This window comes from Aegilops tauschii, chromosome 3 (genome assembly GCF_002575655.3).
Source record: "Aegilops tauschii subsp. strangulata cultivar AL8/78 chromosome 3, Aet v6.0, whole genome shotgun sequence".
In the NCBI taxonomy this organism is placed as follows: Eukaryota; Viridiplantae; Streptophyta; class Magnoliopsida; order Poales; family Poaceae; genus Aegilops; species Aegilops tauschii.
The window spans coordinates 173,514,889-173,528,074 of record NC_053037.3 but is presented as its reverse complement, the minus strand read 5'-3'; positions in this window follow the sequence as shown (position 1 = coordinate 173,528,074).

The window sequence follows — 13,186 nt, the reverse complement described above, 5'->3', positions numbered from 1 at the left end:
ACAAGGCACCCGCCGCCGCTCGGGGTAGCCGCTGATGTTGTGTACGCTGCCAAAAGTCGGCAGCCTGAGACCTCTTCATCACGTCCTGTGGGCATGACCACATGAGATTCACTCTCCATCGTGTCACACGGGCGGCGTCACACCACCGTCAACCTGATCCCTTCAGTGTGTGACTGGTTCCACTTGACAGGGGTTGCTACGGCTTAACGCATCTCGACACCGCTATCTGATTATCACTTTGCTGTCTCCATCCTGTGAGAGTTTACTAGAGACTTATTCGTTCATTTTCTCTCTCCATAGATATTTCAAATGACACAATGTGATCTGCTCCTCTTTTGCAAACTGGTCACCAACCCCTAGGTGGTGATTCATTTTTAGGAATTACAGTGTTATTAATAGTCGATAGATCAAAAGTACATAAGGCATCCTAAATATTGCTTACTTTCTATCAAGCAAGTGTTTAAATAAAGATTCCCGATGCATGTTGCATGATGTTGAGACAGATTATTTGCTCCATTTATCGATGCCTAGATGATTTCTACTTCTCTACTAAAGTTGCATGACATCACTAAATGTTAGGCCCTTGAAATGATATATGAAAACAAGGGCTTGACAAAGATTTTGATGTTTTACTTCATGCTCTGCCATTAATGAGCTTATAATGTTTTTGTTTAAATTTATGTTAGTCTAACCACGCATGCATGTGCAATATTACTATTTTCATAATTATTTGATGACAGTCAAGACGTGCGTTGCACGTGCATACTTACTAGTAGAAGAAAAATGCTTTTCTCTCAACGATGGCATTTTTAGAAGAAAAATATACTATGAAGAAATTGTCAAAAAACTGCCATGCGCTTCTGAAAAAGCTGCCAACCCATACAAAACTTGTCATCTAAAGCGTTCGTAAATGCCATCACTCTCAGCGAGCGTTCGCTGGCTGAGGTCTTTATTTTCTATTACTATTTGCACCTGTCTTTTTTCCCTTTTACTAGGTAATAGTTGCCCTGCGTTGTAACGGGCATAAAAATTTGTAGGGCAATGACTGATTTACGATGAAGTAAAAAATTAAGTTCATGTTCTTACAAAAGACTAAAAATTACAATCCATAATCATCGTCCAAATGGTTCAAAGACATAGCACAAATTTCCACCCAAAAATAGACATTGTACAAAGGGAAATGTTTGTAGTTAGCCGGCTAATCTTTCTAGGCGCGTCCACCGTCTTCATAGTCGTCGGATCTCGTTTGATCAGTTGCCTCACAAAATACAGCAAACCCATATTTCAGGTTTGCAACTTGGCTCCGGTTGCAATTCCTTTGACCGCAACAAGGGGATTCTTGCAGACTAGACACAAGGTCGCCCACCCCAGACTCGTTCCCCATGATCAGCGGCGACGCCCCGCTACTGGATTGGCCCACCTACGTCGTCCTCATTCCGCCCGAGATCGCATCTGCACTCCTCATCGCCGGACGCGACCGATGACTGCCACGCTATCGCCGGATTTGGCCAAGCACATCCACCCGGGAACGCTCCGTCGCCGGATCTGGCTAGGTGCTACCACCGACGACATGCCATCGCTGGATCAGCTCACCCAGGGGCGCCCCTGCTACCATGCAGCCTCCACGGCCGGCTCCGGTCGCCATTGCCCTGCACCCTGTTGCAAAAAAATTTTGCAACAAGACCCATGTTGGAAAAAAAAACTATAACAAGACCTGTGTTGCAAAAATAAAATCTGCAACTTTACCTATATTGTAAAAATTTCTACGACATGACACTTGTTGCAAAAAATTTCTGCAGCACAACCTGTGTTGCAATGGTAGAAGATAGCACTCACCCGCTCATCTGCCAGATCCGATGGCTCGCGAGGCGGCGGATCTTTTAAAAAGATCCGCCGGTTGATGTGTAGCAGCGCCCCCTTGTACAAATTACAATAAAACAAAAAATGGTGCATACAAAAAAACTGAATAACTGACCCTACAAATAGTGCAGCCCTAAACTCTGCCAACACACCTAACAAATCCCTCTCAATTTCTTCTTCATGAATATTTTTTGTGTGAATCTGTCAAAATAAGAGGTAACTTTATGCATGAGTAATTTGCATGCAATGTGATGTCCATCGGGTTCCAAGATGTCCCATAAATATGTCACTTTTGTAGATATTATCCCCTTGGTAATAAAAGGCAACGCTTCTATCGATTGCTGAAAAAAAAGCACCAACAATAGCATATACAAGAAGTATGCATCGCTCTCGCCCAGTCTCTTCTTCTCCACTCATATTCTTCTCCCCTCCTATAGAATTAGCAACCATGCGGATGCACACACCACAAAAGCAGCAACAATCTCAATCTCACTAATATTCTTCTCCTCTCCTATAGAATTAGCACACATACAGATGCACACACCATAAGCAGCAACAATCTCAATCTCAGCATAGACACGCCACACTTAGCAACAAAAGATATCTTCTTGCGATTCTCTCTTAATTCCCGCGCATGCACATTTCTCTGCCTCGCCAACACACTACCTGCCCAGTGCTCGCGCTCCGTGGCGTCGGCCACCTCCTAGCCTGCTCTTGCACGCATCGCGCTTACTACTGTTGCCCAACCTCCTTGTTCCCACAACACACCCACCACTGTCCATGTTCGCGCCTGTGCCGGCCATCTCACCTTCCCGCCCCGCCACGGGCAACAGCGCCTATGAGAGTTGCCTCATGCCGGCCTATAGGGGAACATGTTGCTAAAACAAAAACAAAATACCACACACAATCTGATGGAAATATGCCCTAGAGGCAATAATAAAATGGTTGTTATTATATTTCCTAAATCATGATAAATGTTTATTATTAATGCTAGAATTGTATTGATCGGAAACTTAAATACATGTGTGAATACATAAACAAATACCGTGTCCCTAGTAAGCCTCTACTAGACTAGCTCGTTCATCAAAGATATGGTTAAGGTTTCCTAACCATATACATGTGTTGTTATTTGATAACGGGATCACATCATTAGGAGAATGATGTGATGGACAAGACCCATCCGTTAGCTTAGCATATTGATCGTTCAGTTTATTGCTATTGCTTTCTTCATGTCAAATACATATTCCTTCGACTATGAGATTATGCAACTCCCGGATACCGGAGGAATACCTTGTGTGCTATCAAACGTCACAACATAACTGGGTGATCATAAAGATGCTCTACAGGTATCTCCGAAGGTGTTTGTTGAGTTGACATAGATCGAGATTAGGATTTGTCACTCCAAGTATCGGAGAGGTATCTCTGGGCCCTCTCGGTAATACACATCATAAGCTTGCAAGCAAATTACTAAGGAGTTTAGTCACGAGGTAATGTATTACAGAACAAGTCAAGAGACTTGCCGGTAACGAGACTGAACTAGGTATAAAGATACCGACGATCGAATCTCGGTCAAGTAACATACCGATGGACAAAGAGAATCACGTATGTTGTCATAACGGTTCGACCGATAAAGATCTTCATAAAATATGTAGGAGCCAATATGGGCATCCAGGTTCCGCTATCGGTTATTGATCGAAGAGGTGTCTCGGTCATGTCTACATAGTTCTCGAACCCGTAGGGTCCGCACGCTTAACGTTCGTTGACGATATAATGTTATATGAGTTATATGATTTGGTGACCGAATGTTGTTCGGAGTCCTGGATGAGATCACAGACATGACGAGGAGTCTCGAAATGATCGAGAGGTAAAGATTGATATATAGGACGATGGTATTCGGACACCGAAAGAGTTTCGGAGTGCACCGGGTAGTCATCGGGTCACTGGAAGGGGTTTCGGACACCCCCGATAAGTGTATGGCCTAATGGGCCAAAGGGGGGGGGACAGACCAGTCCCTGGTGCGCCCCTTTCTTAGACAGCATGTCCTAGGGGAAGGAAAGGGGAGTGGTGGCCCCTCCTTCCTTTCCCTCCTCAAGTGAGAAAGGAAAGGGGGGGGGGGGGGGCGCCACCCTCCCCTGCCTTTCCCCGCACTTATACAAGGCAGGGGGCGCGACTTGGGAGAGACCCCAAGTAGGATTCCTCCTACTTGGGTGCCCCCTTTGGCCGCTCCTCCCTTCCTCCCACCTATATATATATATGAGAAAGGGGTGCCTAGCACACAACTGACAATTGCCTAGCCGTGTGCGACGTCCCCCCTCCACCGTTTACACCCCCGGTCATATTTTCGTAGTGCTTAGGCGAAGCCCTGCGGAGATCACTTCACCATCACCGTCACCACGCCGTCGTGCTACGGAACTCATCTACTACCTCGCCGTCTTGCTGGATCAAAAAGGCAGAGGACGTCACCGAGCTGAACGTGTGCAGAATGCGAAGGTGTCGTGCGTTCGGTACTTGATCGATTGGAGCGCGAAGAAGTTCGACTACATCAACCGCGTTGTTAAACGCTTCCGCTTACGGTCTACGAGGGTACGTAGACACGCTTTCCCCCTCGTTGCTATGCATCTCCATGGATAGATCATTGCATGTGCATAGACTTTTTTGTTTTCCTTGCAACGTTTCCCATCACAATCCAACCAAGATCACTATCCAGATGCAGGTAACGCAATCATACTCTCGATGATCCGTTAGCATGGCAGAGATGTTGGCAATGTCAATATAGGCCTACTCCTATAGCTACGTTATACCTCCTAGTCGCGAGAGTTTTCTCATTGCAAACGCGAACATACTCTCGATGATCCGTTAGCGTGGCAGAGATGTTGACAATGTCAATATAGTCCTACTCCTATAGCTACGTTATACCTCCTAGTCGCGAGAGTTTTCTCCTTGCAATCCACGATGAGGCCCTGGACGACTGACATAGGCACATACCGTCTAGCGGTGAGTCCTTAGACTAATCTTTCTTAGAAAATTCATTGTGATAAAAAACAGGGAGGAAGATAGCATTAGAAAAGTTGTACATGTAGTATGTATCTATGTGAGTAGACACAGAACCAAAACATCTACACACATGTGAAGGATTTAGAGCATCCTCAACGCGGACCCTCAAAACCTCCGCAAGGGTCTGGTTCGAGCTGTCCAGATGTTGCAGACCATCCAAAAAGGGCATGTACTTGTGCATGGACGAGTCCACATGTTTGTTTTCCCGCCAACTAAAAGCAAACCATAGGGACATTGCGGGAGTCCGGACATCCACCACATAGGACTCTAACACTCTCGACCCGCCCAAAACCGAGGCGAAGCCCGCACATTTGGGGCAGTCCGCAATGTTTCCACGCCACCCCCTTTCTCCATCCTCTCCGCTCCGATCGCGCTGCCATCCACCCCAATTCCCGCTCTTTTCTCTTCAGCCGTCGCATGGACCTGTACAAAAAGCTCCCGGAGATGGCGAAGGTGGAGGATCCGATGAAGGTGGCTGCCCGAAGGATCGACTCGGTGGCATGTAAGCCCGCCACCTCAAAGAGAATGCAAAGGACGGGACACCCGACAAAAAGAGGGGCGCCAGGGGAGGCTAGTGGGGCCGAGGACGTAGTGAAGGGGCCTGGGACGCGGGGCGTCGTTGTTGTCCATGCACACGACATCTTGGTCAGAGCAATATCAGCCTCCCCACTTCTGCGCAGCCAAGCTGCTCGGCAGGCAGTCCCCGGTGATGTCTACTACGCAACCTTCTTCTTGTAGACGTTGTCGGGCCTCCAAGTGCAGAGGTTTGTAGGACAGTGCTACCTCTTGAGCACTACGTTGGTTTTTCCCTTGAAGAGAAAAGGGTGATGCAGTAAAGTAGCGTAAGTATTTCCCTCAGTTTTTGAGAACCAAGGTATCAATCCAGTAGGAGACCACGCTCAAGTCCCTCACACCTACACAAACAAATAAGAACCTCGCAACCAACGCGATAAAAGGGGTTGTCAATCCCTTCACGGTCACTTACGAGAGTGAGATCTGATAGATATGATAAGATAATATTTTTGGTATTTTTATGATAAAGATGCAAAGTAAAATAAAAGGCAATAGAAATAGCTAGTTGATGGAAGATTAATATGATGGAAAATAGACTTGGGGGCCATAGGTTTCACTAGTGGCTTCTCTCAAGAGCATAAGTATTACAGTGGGTGAACAAATTACTGTCGAGCAATTGATAGAATTGAGCATAGTTATGAGAATATCTAGGTATGATCATTTATATAGGCATCACGTCCGTGACAAGTAGACCGACTCCTGCCTGCATCTACTACTATTACTCCACACATCGACCGCTATCCAGCATGCATCTAGAGTATTAAGTTCATAAGAACGAAGTAACGCTTTAAGCAAGATGACATGATGTAGAGGGATAAACTCATGCAATATGATATAAACCCCATCTTGTTATCCTCGATGGCAACAATACAATACGTGTCGTTTCCCTTTCTGTCACTGGGATCGAGCACCGCAAGATTGAACCCAAAGCTAAGCACTTCTCCCATTGCAAGAAAGATCAATCTAGTAGCCAAACCAAACTGATAATTTGAAGAGACTTGCAAAGATAACCAATCATACATAAAAATATTCAGAGAAGATTCAAATATTGTTAATAGATAAACTTGGTCATAAACCCACAATTCATCGGTCCCGAAAAACACACCGCAAAAGAAGATTACATCGCATAGATCTCCACGAGAATCGTGGAGAACTTTGTATTGAGATCCAAAGAGAGAGAAGAAACCATCTAGCTAATAACTATGGACCCGAAGGTCTGAGGTAAACTACTCACACATCATCGGAGAGGCTATGGTGTTGATGTAGAAGCCCTCCGTGATCAATGCCCCCTCCGACAGGACGCCGGAAAAGGCCCCAAGATGGGATCTCACGGGTACAGAAGGTTGCGGCGGTGGAATTTGGTTTTCGTGGATGCTTCTGTTGGTTTGGGGGTACGTAGGTATATATAGGAGGAAGAAGTACGTCGGTGGAGCAATGTGGGCCCCACGAGGGTGGAGGGTGCGCCCAGGGGGTAGGCGCGCCCCCTGCCTCGCGCTCTCCTTGTTGATTTCTTGACATGGACTCCAAGTCCTCTGGATCACGTTTGTTCCGAAAATCACGTTCCCGAAGGTTTCATTCCGTTTGGACTCCGTTTGATATTCTTTTCTGTGAAACACTGAAATAGGCAAAAAAACAACAATTTGGGTTGGGTCTCCGGTTAATAGGTTAGTCCCATAAATAATATAAAATGTATAATAAAGCCCATTAAACATCCAAAACAGAATATAATATAGCATGGAACAATAAAAAATTATAGATACGTTGGAGACGTATCAAGCATCCCCAAGCTTAATTCCTGCTCGTCCTCGAGTAGGTAAATGATAAAAATAGAATTTTTGATGTGGAATGCTACTTGGCATAATTTTCAATGTAATTCTCTTAATTGTGGTATGAATGTTCAGATCCGAAAGATTCAAGACAAAACTTTAATATTGACATAAAAATAATAATACTTCAAGCATACTAACTAAGCAATTATGTCTTCTCAAAATAACATGGCCAAAGAAAGTTATCCCTACAAATGCATATAGTCTGGCTATGCTCTATCTTCATCACACAATGTATTTAATCATGCACAACCCCGATGACAAGCCAAGCAATTGTTTCATACTTTTGGTGTTCTCAAACTTTTTCAATCTTCACGCAATACATGAGCGTGAGCCATGGACATAGCACTATATGTGGAATAGAATGGTGGTTGTGGATAAGACAAAAAGGGAGAAGATAGTCTCACATCAACTAGGCGTATCAACGGGCTATGGAGATGCCCATCAATAGATATCAATGTGAGTGAGTAGGGATTGCCATGCAACGGATGCACTAGATTTATAAATATATGAAAGCTCAACAAAAAAAACTAAGTGGGTATGCATCTAACTCGCTTGCTCACGAAGACCTAGGGCATTTTGAGGAAGCCCATCATTGGAATATACAAGCCAAGTTCTATAATGAAAAATTTCCCACTAGTATATGAAAGTGACAATATAAGAGACTCTCTATCATGAAGATCATGGTGCTACTTTGGAGCACACGTGTGGTAAAAGGATAGTAGTATTGTCCCTTCTCTCTTTTTCTCTCATTTTTTTCTTTGGCCTTTTCTCTTTTTATGGCCTTTTTTAGTCCGGAGTCTCATCCCGACTTATGGGGGAATCATAGTCTCCATCATCCTTTCCTCACTTGGGACAATGCTCTAATAATGATGATCATCACACTTTTATTTTCTTACAACTCAAGAATTACAACTCGATACTTAGAACAACAATATGACTCTATGTGAATGCCTCCGGCGGAGTACCGGGATATGCAATGAATCAAGAGTGACATGTATGAAAGAATTATGAATGGTGGATTTGCCACAAATACGATGTCAACTACATGATCATGCAAAGCAATATGACAATGATGGAGCATGTCATAATAAACGGAATGGTGGTAAGTTGCATGGCAATATATCTCGGAATGGCTATGGAAATGCCATGATAGGTAGGCATGGTGGCTGTTTTGAGGAAGGTATATGGTGGGTTTATGATACCGGCGAAAAGTGTGCGGTATTAGAGAGGCTAGCAATGGTGGAAGGATGAGAGTGCATATAGTCCATGGACTCAACATTAGTCATAAAGAACTCATATACTTGTTGCAAAAATCTATTAGTTATCGAAACAAAGTATTACGCGCATGCTCCTAGGGGGATAGATTGGTAGGAAAAGACCATCGCTCGTCCCCGACCGCCACTCATAAGGAAGACAATCAATAAATAAATCATGCTCCGACTTCATCACATAACGGTTCACCATACGTGCATGCTACGGGAATCACAAACTTTAACACAAGTATTTCTCAAATTCAAAACTACTCAACTAGCATGACTCTAATATTACCATCTTCATATCTCAGAACAATTATCAAGCATCAAACTTCTCATAGTATTCAATACACTCATAAGAAGAAAAAATACTAATCTTGAATGCCTATCATAATTAAAGCAAATTACCACGCTGTTTAATAGGACTCTCAAAATAATATAACTGAAGCATGAGAGAACAATAGTTTCTATAAAACAAAACCACCGCCGTGCTCTAAAAGATATAAGTGAAGCACTAGAGCAAAAACTATATAGCTCAAAAGATATAAGTGAAGCACATAGAGTATTCTAACAAATTCCGAATCAAGTGTGTCTCTCTCAAAAGGTGTGTACAGCAAGGATGATTGTGGCAAACTAACAAATAAAGACTCAAATAATACAAGATGGGATAATATTTTTGGTATTTTTATGATAAAGATGCAAAGTACAATAAAAGCAAAGTAAAAGCCACAGAAATAACTAAGTGTTGGAAGATTAATATGATGAAGATAGACCCAGGGGCCATAGGTTTCACTAGTGGCTTCTCTCAAGAGCATAAGTATTTTACGGTGGGTGAACAAATTACTGTTGAGCAATTGACAGAATTGAGCATAGTTATGAGAATATCTAGGTATGATCATGTATATAGGCATCACGTCTGAGACAAGTAGACCGACTCCTGCCTGCATCTACTACTATTACTCCACACATCGACCGCTATCCAGCATGCATCTAGAGTATTAAGTTCATAAGAACAGAGTAACGCCTTAAGCAAGATGACATGATGTAGAGGGATAAATTCATGCAATATGATAAAAAAACCCATCTTGTTATCCCCGATGGCAACAATACTATACGTGCCTTTCTGCCCCTACTGTCACTGGGAAAGGATGCCGCAAGATTGAACCCAAAGCTAAGCACTTCTCCCATTGCAAGAAAGATCAATCTAGTAGGCCAAACCAAACTGATAATTCGAAGAGACTTGCAAAGATAACCAATCATACATAAAAGAATTCAGAAGATTCAAATATTGTTCATAGATAAACTTGATCATAAACCAACAATTCATCAGTCTCAACAAACACACCGCAAAAGAAGATTACATCGAATAGATCTCCACGAGAGAGGGGGAGAACATTGTATTGAGATACAAAAAGAGAGAGGAAGCCATCTAGCTAATAACTATGGACCCGAAGGTCTGAGGTAAACTACTCACACTTCATCGGAGGGGCTATGGTGTTGATGTAGAAGCCCTCCGTGATCAATGCCCCCTCCGGCGGAGCTCTGGAACAGGCCCCAAGATGGGATCTCATGGGTACAGAAGGTTGCGGCGGTGGAATTAGGTTTTTGGCTCCGTATATGATCGTTTGGGGGTACGTAGGTATATATAGGAGGAAGAAGTACGTCGTTGGAGCAACAGGGGCCCACGAGGGTGGAGGGCGCGCCCTAGGGGGGTAGGTGCCCCTCCTACCTCGTGGCTTCCCTGTTGGTTGCTTGATGTAGGGTCCAAGTCTCCTGGATCATGTTCGTTCCGAAAATCACATTCCCGAAGGTTTCATTCCGTTTGGACTCCGTTTGATATTCTTTTTCTGCGAAACTCTGAAATAGGCAAAAAACAACAATTCTGGGCTGGGCCTCCGGTTAATAAGTTAGTCCCAAAAATAATATAAAAGTGAATAATAAAGCCCAATAATGTCCAAAACGGAAGATAATATAGCATGGAGCAATCAAAAATTATAGATACGTTGGAGACATATCAAGCATCCCCAAGCTTAATTCCTGCTCGTCCTCGAGTAGGTAAATGATAAAAACGGAATTTTTGATGCGGAGTGCTACTTGGCATAATTTCAATGTAATTCTTCTTAATTGTGGTATGAATATTCAGATCCGAAAGATTCAAGACAAAAGTTCATATTGACATAAAAATAATAATACTTCAAGCATACTAACTAAGCAATTATGTCTTCTCAAAATAACATGGCCAAAGAAAGTTATCCCTACAAAATCATATAGTCTGGCTATGCTCTATCTTCACCACGCAAAATATTTAAATCATGCACAACCCCGATGACAAGCCAAGCAATTGTTTCATACTTTTGACGTTCTCAAACTTTTTCAATCTTCACGCAATACATGAGCGTGAGCCATGGACATAGCACTATATGTGGAATAAAATGGTGGTTGTGGAGAAGACAAAAAAGGAGAAGATAGTCTCACATCAACTAGGCGTATCAACGAGCTATGGAGATGCCCATCAATAGATATCAATATGAGTGAGTAGGGATTGCCATGCAACGGATGCACTAGAGCTATAAGTATATGAAAGCTCAACAAAAGAAATTAAGTGGGTGTGCATCCAACTCGCTTGCTCACGAAGACCTAGGGCATTTTGAGGAAGCCCGTCATTGGAATATACAAGCCAAGTCCTATAATGAAAAATTCCCACTAGTATATGAAAGTGATATCGTAGGAGACTCTCTATCATGAAGATCATGGTGCTACTTTGAAGCACAAGTGTGGTAAAAGGATAGTAACATTGTCCCTTCTCTCTTTTTCTCTCATCATTTTTTTATTTGGGCCTTTTCTCTTTTTTTATGGCCTCTCTTTTTTTTCTCGTCCGGAGTCTCATCCCGACTTGTGGGGGAATCATAGTCTCCATCACCCTTTCCTCACTTGGGACAATGCTCTAAAAAATGATGATCATCACACTTTTATTTTCTTACAACTCAACAATTACAACTCGATATTTAGAACAAAATATGACTCTAGGTAAATGCCTCCGGCGGTGTACCGGGATATGCAATGAATCAAGAGTGACATGTATGAAATAATTATGAACGGTGGCTTTGCCACAAATACAATGTCAACTACATGATCATGCAAAGCAATATGACAATGATGAAGCGTGTCATAGTAAACGGAACGGTGGTAAGTTGCATGGCAATATATCTCGGAATGGCTATGGAAATGCCATGATAGGTAGGTATGGTGGCTGTTTTGAGGAAGGTATATGGTGGGTGTATGATACCGGCGAAAAGTGCGCGGTATTAGAGAGGCTAGCAATGGTGGAAGGAGGAAAAGTGCGTATAATCCATGGGCTCAACATTAGTCATAAAGAACTCATATACTTATTGCAAAAATCTACAAGTTATCAAAGCAAAGTATTACGCGCATGCTCCTAGGGGGATAGATTGGAAGGAAAAGACCATCGCTCGTCCCCGACCGCCACTCATAAGGAAGACAATCAATAAATAAATCATGCTCCGACTTCATCACATAACGGTTCACCATACATGCATGCTACGGGAATCACAAACTTTAACACAAGTATCTCTCAAATTCACAACTACTCAACTAGCATAACTCTAATATCACCATCTTCATATCTCAAAACAATTATCAAGCATCAAACTTCTCATAGTATTCAACACACTCATAAGAATTTTTACTATTCTTTGAATACCTAGCATATTAGGATTATTTAAGCAAATTACCATGCTATTTAAGACTCTCAAAATAATATAACTGAAGCATGAGAGAACAATAGTTTCTATAAAACAAAACCACCGCCGTGCTCTAAAAGATATAAGTGAAGCACTAGAGCAAAAACTATATAGCTCAAAAGATATAAGTGAAGCACATAGAGTATTCTAACAAATTCCGAATCAAGTGTGTCTCTCTCAAAAGGTGTGTACAGCAAGGATGATTGTGGCAAACTAACAAATAAAGACTCAAATAATACAAGACGCTCCAAGCAAAACACATATCATGTGGTGAATAAAAATATAGCTCCAAGTAAATTTACCGATGGATGAGGACGAAAGAGGGGATGCCTTCCGGGGCATCCCCAAGCTTTGGCTTTTAGGTGTCCCTAGATTATCTTGGGGTGCCATGGGCATCCCCAAGCTTAGGCTCTTGCCACTCCTTGTGCCATACTCCATCAAGTCTTTACCCAAAACTTGAAAACTTCACAACACAAAACTTAACAGAAAATCTCGTGAGCTCCGTTAGCGAAAGAAAACAAAACACCACTTCAAAGTACTGTAATGAACTCATTATTTATTTATATTGGTGTTAAACCTACTGTATTCCAACTTCTCTATGGTTTATATACTATTTTACTAGCCATAGATTCATCAAAATAAGCAAACAACACACGAAAAAAGAATCTGTCAAAAACAGAACAGTCTGTAGTAATCTGTAACTAACGCAAACTTCTGAAACTCCAAAACTTCTACCAAAATAGGACGACCTAGAAAATTTGTTTATTGATCTACTGCAATTGGAATCAGTATTTTATCACGTTCTGGTGATTTTTAACAATTGTTTTCGTGAACAGAAAGTTTCTGGAATTTTCAG